This window comes from Durio zibethinus, chromosome 2 (genome assembly GCF_047325235.1).
Source record: "Durio zibethinus cultivar Kanyao isolate XHJ-2024 chromosome 2, ASM4732523v1, whole genome shotgun sequence".
NCBI lineage: Eukaryota > Viridiplantae > Streptophyta > Magnoliopsida > Malvales > Malvaceae > Durio > Durio zibethinus.
The window spans coordinates 32,996,756-33,011,209 of NC_143163.1; the positions used below are offsets into that span (position 1 = coordinate 32,996,756).

Sequence of the window (14,454 nt, forward strand, 5' to 3'; positions counted from 1 at the left end):
CTCTATAAATTAGGCACTCCAACACACCAAGAAAGTTGATGCATCAAAAAAGCAAGAGCCAACAAGCCTTATTTTCATTCTTTCAAATAATCAAGAGTTTTTAGAGCTTCAAAGTCTATATCTTTATATTTATTGTATCCAAATTATATTTGTTGTTCATTCATCATTTTCTTGTACTTAAACTTAGCAAACACTTAGCCTTAGAGAGGTTGTTTTATTGTTTGCAAAATTACATTTGATATATAAGGATGAAAGAGTACAAGAGGTGAGGTATCCTCTTGAGAGCTTTATAGTGAAATTAGGTAAAATATTACAAAGGGTAAAGGTTTTTATCTTAAGCCTTTGAAAGAAAAAGATAGGTTGTATTTTCAATTCAAAAATAGTGGATTGAAGCCTTGGTGTGGACAACCAAGAAGAGAAGATGTAGGTGCCTTGTGAAAAAAGACCGAACCTCTATAAATCATTGTGTTTGATTTCTCTATACCTATCTCCTTGCAATTTATTGTTGTTTATATTTGATTTTAGGTTCATTAATTGTTATTGTTTACATTATATTTTCATAAAAAATGCTTATTGTTTTAATTTTCATTCAACTATATTGAAATCATTGTTTGGAAAGAATTTAAAAAAATCTAATTCACCCTCCTTTTGGATCACCATCTCACCTAAAAAGCTAATATGGATCTTACCTAAATGTTGAAACATAAGAAATTGTAGTAATTTGTAACATCTATTTTAACATAAAGTAAATATTTACTTTTTTTAACATATTATCAATTAATTACTAAACTTGATAGATGTATATGACCAATTTACAGGAGAAAGCAAAAGAGAAAATGGCTGCTGAGATTGAAGTAGTATCTGATGATTCTGTCAACATACAAGAATTGAAAAATCATATATTTATAAAAGTTGCTAGAAAAAAAAAGCATGGACAGATTCGATGCCTTAGATTGGATCCAACACTATTTACCTACTATGGATGTAGCTCTCAGCAATTTACATTCTTAGCAAGTCAGTCTTCGCGAGATATTTCAATATTGAAAATGGAGTTGTAAACTATACAACAATGTTTTCAACAAATGGAAGCAGAAAAAGAACATAAACGTGCCAAAATTGAGGAAGAACGTGCTTAAATGGAGCAAAAGCGTGCAAAATTTCAATGGTTACATGATTAATTCGATCATCTTATGAATTTTGTGCAACAACAATTTTCGTGAACTAATCTCAGTGATCCACCAACTCAAGTATTATATTTAGTAATTACTTATATATTTTAATATAAAAAAAGCTTACTATTAAGTGTTAAAAATTTATGGTATTATTCAGTAGATTCTTGAACATACTAGTGACCAAGGTGAAAAAATTCCGTCATTAATTGACAATCTTTCAAATATATGCAGTCAACAATTTCATACATTTTAAATTTGTTTGTTAATGTATTAAAAAATTTTGAATGTTATTATACTAATTATTAAACTTTGTGTTAATTAGATGCATATTTGAATGTGAATTAAATATTTTATTAATTTCAGTTTCTCAATTTAAGTTCGTTTTTATTTCTTTTAGCATTTCTTGTTAATAAAAATAATAAATATTAACAAAAATTTTTTATTAAAAAAATTAAATTTCTTAACTTTACGGCGTTCACGTTCAAGAATGCAGTTAAATTCTAAATTTAATGGCGTTTGTACCATAAAATGCCACTAAAAGTAACGACATTCTTATAAAAAAATGTTGCTAAATTAGCGGTGCTCCAATAATAAAAACGTTGCTAAATTAAAAATATTTTTTTATACAAAAAATACTGTTAATTTAGCAGCGTCTTATCATATAAATGTCACTATATTAACAGCGTTTTTTTGATATAAACACTACTAAATTAGCGGCGTTCTAAATATATAAATGTCGCTAAAATAGTGACATTTTTTCATATACAAATACCGTTAATATAGCAGTGTTTTATAGAAAATACCGCTATTTTTTCAAATGCATGTATAGTCGATACTCTAACTGACATTTTTTGTAAACATCGTAAATCTTTTAGTGTCATTAACGTTGAAAAAAACGCCACTAAAAATCTAAACCCTTATAGTGAATTGAACATAAATTTTGAATATGAAAATTAAAAGTTTCAAAAACATTTTCTTTGATAATTTCTATTTATAAAAGTCGTAGTATTTGTAACTCGAGCGTATTAGATCATATTAGGCATAGAAATTTAACAATAATAACTAGTTGAAAATAGGTTTTTATTTTCTTAACGTTAAAAAAACAAGGATCAAATCCCTCCTTCGTAAATAATAATTCCCCCCCCCCCCCCCCCTTCTCAAAAAAAAAAAAAAAAAAGAAAAAGAGAAACTGGAATGACCAAATTTCTGGCATGTGGCTCCATCTATTGGCGTATGGAAATAGACACCACCAAAAATAATTGCACAATTTTGTCCCAATGCTCTACGATGAAATTTCTGTCCCAATAATTTTCTCAAAAGCTTATATGGAACATAAAATGAACAACCAGCTACACTTTTGTTTTTCCCTTATGATTAACGTAAATTGCTTCCAAGTACACATAAGATTTTTCTACATTGGACTGCTTTTCATCTTCCTTCGAATATGCCACTGAAAACATGGCGACTCCCTCCAAGTGATGCCTCCCACTCTACCGAGGACATCAGGATTTGAGAAAGTGTTATAACAATTTCTCTCATTTCTGGTCTCTTCACTGGGTCATCACTCAAGCACCACTCAGCCAGCTCAGCCATCTGCAAACGATGCATGCAAATTTTCCAATTTTTTGAAGTCAGGAAAAATGTTATGGCTGATGACACAAGATGACTTTATATGATTGTGGAGGAAATCAGGCTACCTTGTACACATCCTCCATGGGATAGCTGCCTCTAAGATTTCCATCTATGGCTTCTTCTAAAGTTGATTTCGGATCCTTTTCTTCGAATATCTTATTAACCTAACAACGAAATTAAAAGCAATGAACCGGAATTGAATGGAGCAAACATGTTCATGTGCCTGTAAAATGCAGGGTGGAATGAACCGCACATCTTATCATGAAGAAAGAGTGCTGAAAATTATCTCTACAATGCACTTACGCCGGGAAGAAAACGTCTCTATTTGAAAAGAATTGACGTAGCACAGGGAGAAAACGAAGTGGATTTATAAGTGCAATCTAGAAGAGCTTAGCCTAGTCTATGTGAAGAGCTTTTCAATCTTAATAACTCTGTTATTCCACCCAATTAAGTTTCTCAAATATGTGAATCAATTTACTTACAACTGTAATTAGTGATTTCATTTTGTTTGGCTCCCGACTGTCACGAACCAGTGCACGTTGACCTGTTATCAGCTCCGCCAGGACCACCCCGAATGCATACACATCAGTTTTGGGGGTCACTTGGAGGGCCGTCACCGATCTTTCCAGGAAAGCATATCAGAAAAGTCATTCTGGGAAACACAATTACTGTCGTGTGCGTGTGGAAAATTCGCAGTGGAGATTTTCTTCCAATGAAAAGCTCCTTGGATTAAGATTTTGTAAGAAACAAAGCATTGGTGATTATAGTAAGTAGACTTACTCGGGGGGAAGGTAACCTGGTGTTCCAACCAATCGTGTAGCTATGAGGTCTTCTTCATTTGTTCGCTCAACAAGCTTTGCTAATCCAAAATCTGCAACCTAATTGAGTTGAAAATAATTGTTACTGTCAGGAGGATTAAGACTTGAATAAACAATAAAACAGGAATAAGAGTTAACATTTAATTGAAATTTTGTAAAATAATTATTACTGAAATGCTCCATCCCCGTAGAACATATCATCCTGGTGAAGTCAAGAAATTTCAAGGGAGATTAAATTTCATGGCTAGAGAAGATTTACTGAATAAGGGAGATTATCCTTACAGAAGTGATCCATGTGAACAATAAGCCAATAAGAAAAAGTTCAACAAAATGCAAAACTAAGAAGCAGCATGATGAAAACGAATTAATTTTAATACCTTTGCTCGTAGCCTCTTATCGAGTAGAATGTTACTGGTCTTTATATCCCTGTGCACATACCGTGCTTTTGTGTGGTCATGAATGTATTCAATGCCTTTAGCAGCATCGAGTGCAATTTGTGTTCTTGCTGTCCAAGAGAGCGGCTGGTGACCATTCAGTAAGGGATTATGGAGATGATCATTGAGTGATCCATTCTGGACATACTCATAAACCAAGTAGAGGTGGTCATCTCCACTAGTAAATCCCAAGAGCTCAACCTGTGTAAAACATGGATTTTCCTTTCCATTAGCAAACATGATGCTTTTTACTCCTGTCTTGACATCAAAAAAAGTTACTCATTTTTACATGGTAGTTAACTTACCACATTTATGTGATGGATCTTGCACAATACCTTGAGTTCAGCAAAGAACTCTTTGGATTTGTTAGATTTCATCTGCTTTATCGCAACCTCCTGAAGTGCGAAAATGTAAGTGGTTTGTTAAAATGCTACTTTTTTTCCAAAGAGGAGTTGCAGCTGTTGGGTTTCAATGTTTTGGCTAAAGCATTATCAAGGACAAGTAGAAAATTTAGAAAAGAAAGTCGTACCTTCTGTCCTAGTATTCCAAAGTACACACATCCATACCCCCCTGTTCCTATTTTCTTAGTTTCATCAAAATTACTTGTAGCCTCTTCAATCTCCTCGAGACTATATATCACTGGTCTTTCTGATTCCAAAGCCGTTACATCTGTATATCGAAATGCAGCACAGATGAGTTAATATCTTCCTTCCACTCTTAAAGTGGGTTGTTCTAGTCCTTACTGGAAACAAACACAATGCAACTAATCTCGGTATTTTCTGTATTTTTAACAGTCTGCATGACTGTATCCATTTTTTAATCTGACCTTCTATGTTTTCCTTGTATAGAAAGTGGCTCTGCAATGAAAATGCTCTGGTACCCATGGTTTTGGATACAGGTTTTGAGTCTTCCTCGCTCACTTGCTGTGCTTTTTTTCTCCGGATGAGAACGACAAAAAATGCAATCGTTGAAAATAGCGTAACTGCCGATAATAGGACAATAACAAATTTCCATTTATCCTTTGATCTCCCTGATAATCGATCGAAAAAACAAGGAAATGAAAATTAAATTATCACAAAACAATAGATATTTATGGATTTGCTAACAATTAGTAGTATAACGGATAAAATTATCTCAAACTTTACCAAAGCAATACTAGTGGCGCACTTGGTACGGTCAGAAGAGTGCTTGGCAGCATATTATTGGAAAATAATTCTAGTATTTACTTATAAGAATTGAACCAAGTGAAGTGAATGATCAAAGCAGTTCTCATGAAATTTTCTCAGGATGAAGATAGATTTTTTCCAAGGAATTAAAAATAAGGATGCATTGCAAACGTTGAAAGTGCAAAAAGTTATCATTTAGCAAACATCAAAACAACATATTACAGCATTTGTAAGATATTGATTCAAATTCTAGTTGAGAATCTGTTTGAATTTCCGTAAAATTCATTTAGTTGAAGAATTAGTAGTGGTTAAGTTTATTTAAAGGATGAATATACTTTATAAGAGTTTTTAATGAATATTTGGTTAGAAATAGTTGAAAAAACACTTGATTACGTGGGAGAAAGGGTATTTTATGTTTTTAAGCATTGGGCAGCGTGAAAACTAGGTTTGTTTAGGATTAGTGTTTGTTCGTTTTTGATCTTTTGTACTTTTTTTCAATCTCCATAGTTATAGTTATAGTGGATTTTTCTCCGTGGAAAATTTGGATTGAAATCTCTGGCAAAACTACTTAAATTTCAGACAAGCGCAATTGATTGGAAGTACAACAGATTTTCCTCCAACAATAACCTCTATGCAATTTCCTGGTATTTGCTTTGTAAACTATGAAGCTGAAAATGTAAAGCACATGTAATGAAATATGTTGTTGAATTGTGGCACTACTCACTTTTCTTGGGTGGTGGAATTCGACCATTTTCCATGGGCACATACAGCACCCAACCAGCAATTATGTCATCCGGATTTTGAATCAGATTGCTGTTCAAGTTCTGTATATCATTTATGTTTACCGACAACAGAGTAGCAATATCTGATAAAACATCGCCCGGCTGAACTGTATATGTAACTATGGTTTCAGACTGAGTTTCTAGGCATCCGCATAACAGATGCATGGATACTTTGTTTCCTGTAATAAAACTCTTTTCTTCTCCTCCAACTTCAAGTGCTTGTCCACTGTAAATACGAGTTGAAACTTCCGCAAAAGTGTCGTTCTCTTGCACTGTGTAGGATGCAGTGTAGAAGTATGCTTTGGTGCCATTACCGATATCTTCACAAGTACAAGTGACTGGTATAAGGTAATCCTGGTTGTTTCTATGGGAAATATAGCGGAAAGTAGAAAGGTCAACTGAGTAATACGAGGCAATTTGGTTTTTCTGTGGACCAGAGTTGATATGGTACAACAAGGCATCACATTTCTTGATGTCTTGTGAGCACGGAAACATAGAGACACCGGCTGCACAAATCCTAGCAAGTAAAGTTAGCAATAAAGGGAAGACAATGCAGGTTAGGAGATTATGGGCAGCCATGGTTATGAGCTTGGGAATTTTTTTTTTTTTTCCAACGAAAGAGAGAAAGAAGAGTAGATGAAAAATGGAAGAGCCAGAAATGATGCTCTTTGTTCTCTTTGTCTTTACATATTTGCCATTGGGTATAGTTATAGTTTGACAGTTTCCAGGTTGAATGCCTGCTTTTTGAAAACGACAAAAACCTCTTTGTAAGCACACAATTTGAGATATTATCATGTGTTTATCTTGTAGTGGACTCTCGTCGATGCTTACAATTTATATTATTTTGACAAAAACTTCTGGTCATGGCTCATCAGAGGCCGCAGGGAGCAAGCTAATGCAACAGAGAAGATAACTTATGTACGTGGCTTAATTAAACATTGCTCACAGCAATGTGCAGTGGCATTCGTCCATTTGGTTCAATTCCAGTTTTAGATTTTTATAAAACCCCAAATGACTACACGTTAAACTCATATAGCACCCAAATGACTACTAATTACGTATTAGACGTGACTTTTTCTTTTCATCCAACTGTTTGGTTCAATTTTATATTGATGTGCGTTCATATGATTGCATGATCATCCAACAACTAATTAAGCAGGCATGATCTGGAATTAGGTCAAAGTACTGCAAGGAATTAGAGGGCAGGGACAGGAAGGGAAACATCATCATGGTAAAACGAGCGTTACTAAACAACATCTTGTTCTTGGCATATTCCCATCCGTCGTTTATTTGAATTCTATCCACGCCGCCGGCAGAAAATACGAATAACTTTTTTATAATCAAATTACAGTTAAATGCTCAGACAAGTGGCAAGATTTGGACTCTTTTAAGATGTTACAATTTATTTTACTGAAGAATTGTAGGTTTAGTTGGGGTTTTCTATTAGCAATATCCTGAGCAGAATTATTCTCATTTGACTTTTGATTCTGAGAAGGTTTAGAAATTAGAAGTCGGCAGTTAGTAAGGAATGGTGACAATGATTCAAATTTGATTTAATTTTTTTTAATAATGTATGATATTATAAATTTTTAAATTTTAATTTTAATTTAAATTAATATGATCCGAATTAAATTTTATTAATTTATTCGATTAAGTTCATAAGTTTGTGAATTTTATTTTTTATATTATTTTGATATAATTTTAATATATTTAAATAAATTTAAATATAAAATAATTACTTTATTTTATAAAAATATAATATATATAATTAATAAAAATATATAATTTAATTCAATTTAGTTTTTTTAATTTTCATTTTTTGTCTAAAATTTGATTTGAACATAATATTAATGTTTAATATTTATATTTATAAAAAATAATTCAAACAAGATGAAATACTATAATTTTAAATTAATTTTAAATTTTTTTAATTTTTTTCCGCTCCTAAATCAGTCAAGTTGCACTAACTTATCACGTCGTTCTAAGCTAGTCACTACTTTTCACCTCAATCAAACAAAGATTTTTTGCACAAATATTTAAATTTTAAAATAATTATGCAACAGACATACGTTGAAGTAAATAAGATCAAAATAAATCTTTTTTTTTTCACTTCAGAGTGAATTAAACTTGTAAAGTTTGCAACTTTTTCACCAATTCCAGAACAAAAAAAAAAAAAAATTCTTCCTATATTGACGTTTTTCTCTTATTTTTTTGGGTTTTTGTTTTTTCAGCTCTAATATTTTCTCAAATGTCAAATCTATCCAACCCTAATATACAATCAGGATTACATTTGATTCACGGTATTTGATTTTTAAGAGTATTTTAAGATTTTTATTAGTGTACAAATAGTTTGAAATCAGAAACTCATTTTTTTATGATTTTTTAAGATTTTTGGAGAAAAATTAATTTTTTTCATTTTGTCCTTAATAATAAATTTTTTCAATTTATTTTACCATTAAAAATTAACATTATTGCATAATAAATGGAAACTCATTCTACCATGAAAATAGGTATTTATAACCACACAATTGGATAAAGCTACAATCTGAGCCATACGATTAAACACTTGACACATAATTAGAGACGTAGTATATTACATATAATAAAAATAACGTTTTTAAAAGAACAAACGATGTAAATAACTGCAAATTTAGGTTTTTTAATTTTTTTATTTTAGAAGCACTAAGTTTTTTATATGTGAAATGTAGTAGATCAATTAAAATAATAACAAAATAAAACAGATATTTTTAAATCAACAACATTTCTTTGTTTGAAATCATATTGATTGATATAATATTAAAATATAATATTTATGATACTTTTAATTATGTTTCTTATGTCAAAAACATAGTATTTGATAAATAAATAATTTATGTATATTAATGATTGCATTTTTTATTATGGAAACGTAGTCATTGATATAAACATCTTTTAACTATGGTTTTTTAGAGTGTTTTAATTGCATTTTTTTATGTAAGAAATGTAGTGTTTAATATCATTAACTATGTTTCTAACATAAAAAAATGTAGTCTTTGATAAGTTAATAAAAACCATGTTTTTGGCTTTCAAAACGTGGTTGATAAATAACAAAGACCATTTTTTTTTTAGTTTCAAAACATGGTTGATAATCAATAAAAAATAACAAAATATACTTGCATTTAAACATGATATAAACCACTTTCTCTTTTCATACAACATTGTAAAGCTTTAGTCAAATCATTCTTTTATGTTTCACACAACATTAGCTTCTATCTTTGCGATTTCATCTTCGTGCAGTTCATTTTAGCTTATCTTTATCGATATACGGTCAGTCTACTCTTTGTTTTGTATGATCTGTTATGCATTATTTGTTTGCATCAGATGTCTTCTTATTATGTTGGTAGATTTAGATTAGATTTTGATTGAAATGTTATTGATCTATCATATGTGTTCTTACTATCAATTTTTTGTTCTTGATATATAAATGTTTTGTTGTTATTTCTTAGGCTAATCAAATGTTCTCTTGCTATTTTATTTTTTGTTGAATGTGACTTAGATCTTAATCTACTAAATGCACATTATTGCTTTTGACACATGTTTTCAACATTAAAAAAAAATCTTTCTCGTAAACAGTTATGACTCATTTTATCAATAAAAAAGAAGATGCAATTGGTAAAAATGCCTATTTTGCAAATGAACTAGATCGAAAGTATGTTTCAATTACTGCTTATTGTTGCCATGACATAGTTACAACAAAATTTAAAAAGACATAGAATATCTTATGTTGATGAAAATCATGATAGGCTTCAAATTAGGTCATTAAACTTAAACAAAATGGTCTATAAGAGTGATACACAAAATGTAGATAATTGTAAAATAGATAAGAGATAAGCTTTTGCAAAACTATGTTAATTGTTTCAAACACAATGATGATTAAAAGCATCTAGACAAATGTCAATAGAAAAATGGTTATTAACTTTCTTCACATTATTATTTATCATACAAAAAATAAGGTTATAAAGCGTCAAGCAGCCAGATCCAGAGAGACAATTAGTAAACAATTTCATGCTATGCTAAATTATGTTTTGAGACTACATTCTTTATTATTTAAAAAACTAGAACCGATACCAGAGAATTCAATAAATAATATATAAAAATAGTTTAGGGTAATGCATTATTCATTGCTTGCTTTGAATAAATATTAATAAATCTCAATTTTGTATCATGTATTAATTATGTATTAATTAGAGTTGTTGAGTTTAGGATTGTTTAAGTGCCTTAAATGAAACATACATAAAGGTGAATGTAGACTTAGTTGACATGCTTAGGTACAAAACTAGGAAAAATGAAATTGCTACTAATATTCTTCGTGTTTGCACACCAGACATACAATTCACTTATGTTCTACTAGGATGGGAATATTCTATAGTAAATGGCAGAATGCTCAGGGATATCATTACACGTAAAAATGATTTAAGGATCACATAAGGTATTAGCTTTAATATTTTAATTTTTAGTTTTGCATGGAACACATTTTTAAAATGTATATTAATGTTGTGATCATTGGATTAGATTTTTACTATTTATGTGATGTTGGATACATAAATGAGAAAGTTTTTTTGGCACTTTATAGAGGTCAAAGGTATCACTTGAATGCTTAGAGGCTAGGACACCAACCAACGACACCCCAAGAATACTTAAATACAAAACACTTTCAAGTAAGAAATTATATCAAGAGATGTTTTGGTATTAAAAGCTAGATGTGCAATTTTAAAGGATAAATCATTTTTATCCAATTAAAATATAGTGTAGAATCATTTCTACTTACTAGCTTCTTTATAATTTTATTAGGTCTGAGATGTTAATTGACCCTATTAAAGACGATGTTATTGAAGTAAATAATAGCCAAGTAGACAGAGATAATCATCAAGATTTGATTAGGCACGTTGAGTCAAGTGATACTTGGATTGAATTTAGAGACAAATTGGTAGAAGAGATGTTCACGAATTAATTGCAATCCAATGGTTAAGGATAATGTTTTTTTGTATGCTTGCTTACATTGATGTGTGTATGATATGGTTGAGTGTAATATTTGTTTATTACATTTGTTTTATATTTGCTTTTCTTTTTTTTATGTTAAGTGTACAATGTAGTTGATTATTGTTTGTAACAATATTCATTTTCTTATCATGTCTATTAGTTTTCTTCCTACACTAATTATTGGTTCATTTTAATTGATATTTGATTTAATATGCTTTTGTTGCATAATGTCTAACTAAATTATTAGGATAACAAAATGTTGTCATTTGGTGCCAACAAAAGAAATACCTCTAAAAGAAAAAAAAAAATCTCATCAATAGATAATCACACATAGACAAAGGCTAAACATACTTGTCCAATGCCTATATGTTTTGGTTAATGATCCTAGATAAAACCTTCAGAGTTGACTATCTAAGACATCTAAAAAAGATGTTGGAGGATAAAATTTCTCAAGCATAACTGAAAGCAAACCTACACATAGAGTTAATGATAAAGTTACTGAAGAGACAATATCATGTTATTTGTAATATGGTAGCAATGCAAGTAGATTTGGCTAAAACGATAGAAATAAATGTGTAACTGCTAACCATGATATTTTTCATTAGTAGATTGGGGTAAATAGTTAACATGAATATATAAGTTACTTTGATTGTTGATTTCTTATCAAAATATATGATACATATTTTATTTAACTTTTATGTAAACTCATCTCCATGCTAAAGGCTTAAAGAACAAACTTTTCCATCATTATGATGACTTTGTCAAGATTTTTAGATCCAATAAAGCTATTGGTCTAAAAGCTTAAATAGCGACTGATATTGTGAAATCATTTAATATTAATGATGATGCTAACTTTAAATATAATGAGAATAAGGTCAATATTGCTCAAGAAAGGGAGAGATTAAAGATGATGAAGTTAAAAGTTCAGCTTATGCAACAACCTCTACTACAAGTAAAACACTGTCAAACAAGAAGAGTTCTTGGAGCTCGGATGAATTAACGAAATTGGTTGTGTAAATAAACAATATCGAGGCTATATATTGTGAGGCAGCATAAGAAATTAAAGGCATTTTATCGTTTTTCAAGAAAAAAGCTGAGGGCAGTGATAAGCAAATGTCGCTCTTAATTAAAATCATACAACTAGATGGTTTCTCTCAAGATACTCATAAATTTGATTTCTCCTTTATGTTACCACATGAATTTAGAGAAAATTACATATGAAAGTAATTGAATGAATGTAAATGCTTATTAACTATCATTTGACTTTTCACCTTTAAGACCCATATAGCTGATTTGTTTTATTAACATCTTATTTGCTATGTATATCAAACATTTGTTGAATTTAGACATAAGTCACATATACATCACAAAAATTGGACTTGTATAAATGAAAAACTTTGGACATGTATAGATCATAAAATTTGAACATGTTTAAATGAAAATTTTGGACTTGTGTTAATAATAAAGTTTGAATTTGTATAAATGAAAAAAATTTAAATTTCTATACAAATTATTTATATTGCATTTACATTAATATATAAATTTACATAAACTAACCAAAGAAAAAAACTCTTTGTTCTCAATTCTTACTGTATAAATCTGGATATATAGTCACATCATTCATGACATACTTTATTAATTTCTTCTTATGTGAATTCTTCTTTATCAACCCATTGAAAAAAATTGAATAAATGTCAATTAATATGCATTTTATAATTGTGTTTATGGTAGAAACATTTATCTGTAGTTTAAAATTATGCTAATCTTATCTGGTATGTAGTTTAAAATTATGCTAATCTTATCTGGTATACTTATAAAATCATTGCAAACTATTTTTTTTATGAAATAGATGACATAATAATACCCATATTCTTGACTTCCTGGTTGATGAGAAACTTACAAACCATTGTTTGGTTGTTAAGTGCTTTTCACATAGCTCTAAATAATTGAAGAAAATAAAATAAACAAACTTACCAGAAATATAACCCACGTGATTTTCTTCTTTTTATTACGAATAGTCAATCCCTTTAAACAACACAAAGAAAATCGTAAACATAATATTATACTCATAAATAAATCGTAAACATTAGGGGTGAGCATATATCGGTTCTAACCGATTTAACCGACCGAAATTATGAAATATGGTCATTTCGATTCGGTTTAATCGGTTTTCGATTGTAATCAGTTTTAAGATCGGTTAAATTAGTTAAATCGATCGGTTATCAATTTTTAAAATTGATAACCGAATTAATCGATCTTATAATAATTAAGGGTAAATATGTAAATTCTCTTTAAAAAAACCTAAATTTAACTTACCTTTTTTATAACTCATCCACCCAGCCGTTTCCCCTTTCTGCTTTTTGCTCTTCCTCTGTTGCAGCTTACTATGTCTTTGCCCTTTACAGTTTACTCTCCTTCAATCTCCTGCATCTTTGCCTCCCTCTTACTCTCTTGCTTGGCTACTTGCCTCATAATCTGTTGCTCTCTCTAATTTGCTACACAAGATCCACAGTTGTAGAGATCAATCTGCCCAAGACGCCATCGTAAGTTCTTAAATCTTAATAACCTTTATTTTTTCTTTTAGAGTGATGTTTAGAGCTGTATTCTTCCTGTATGTTTTAAGCTAAAGATAACCCAAACAACCAAACCTTAACCCCAAGGTGTGCCCACGATAATGTTTTTTTTGCTGGTATTTTTCAGTAGCTTTTGTTGTTTACTTGTTTAGAGTGATTCGATAGATGGACACTATCTCTAGCCTGGAAGGAATAGGTCTAGGACTTTTAGTGGCTTGTTTACTCCTCCGATTGATTGACTAGGTTCTGGAACAAAAAGATCAAAAGTCAAAACCTTCCACGCCCCACTTTGGATTTACAGTATCTGTAGCAAGTTGTGAAAATACTCTTTTTAGTCAATGAAAGCACTTTAACTTATAAAAATGAAGGGAGCAAGATTTTTAATAACAGTTTCTGCCAGTTTCGACTTACTTCGCTAAATTACCAAAAGAAAGCAACAACTATTCGAACTAAGACGATATGGAAAGTGGACTCAAGAAAAAGTAAAAGAAAATGCTATTTTCTAGCATGGAGGCCGACTGGGGAAACCAATTAACGTGTGGTGAAGCGCACTTTTCTCAGATTGCTGAATTTTATCTGTTGATTTAGTTAAGTCTATTCCCCAAGCATAATTCAAGCTCTGTAATTATAAGGATACTACAAATGCAGCTAGAGACCAGGTAACAAATGCTACTCAATCAGCTCAAGAGTCTGTTCAGCAAAGACAGCAACAGACTACTGGTTTCCTGCAGCAGACTACTGGTTTCCTGCAGCAGACTATTGGTTTCCTACGTCTGCTGGTTTCCTGCAGTAGACTACTGGTTTTCTGCAGCAGACTGCTGGTTTCTTGCAGCAGACTACCGGTTTCTTTCAGTAGGT

At 30.6% G+C, this 14,454-nt stretch overlaps 1 pseudogene across 1 annotated transcript; it reads right to left on the reverse strand.

Moving 5' to 3' along the window:
• Positions 1 to 2,439: 2,439 nt before the first annotated feature.
• Positions 2,440 to 6,890, reverse strand: LOC111317674 (lysM domain receptor-like kinase 3; annotated as a pseudogene). Its single transcript, XR_016327275.1, has 9 exons — positions 5,940 to 6,890; positions 4,883 to 5,082; positions 4,586 to 4,725; positions 4,362 to 4,451; positions 4,000 to 4,257; positions 3,585 to 3,682; positions 3,287 to 3,425; positions 2,870 to 2,968; positions 2,440 to 2,765 (listed from the first exon to the last, which is right to left on the reverse strand). The product of XR_016327275.1 is annotated as a lysM domain receptor-like kinase 3 (transcript).
• Between the last annotated feature and the right edge of the window lie 7,564 nt (positions 6,891 to 14,454).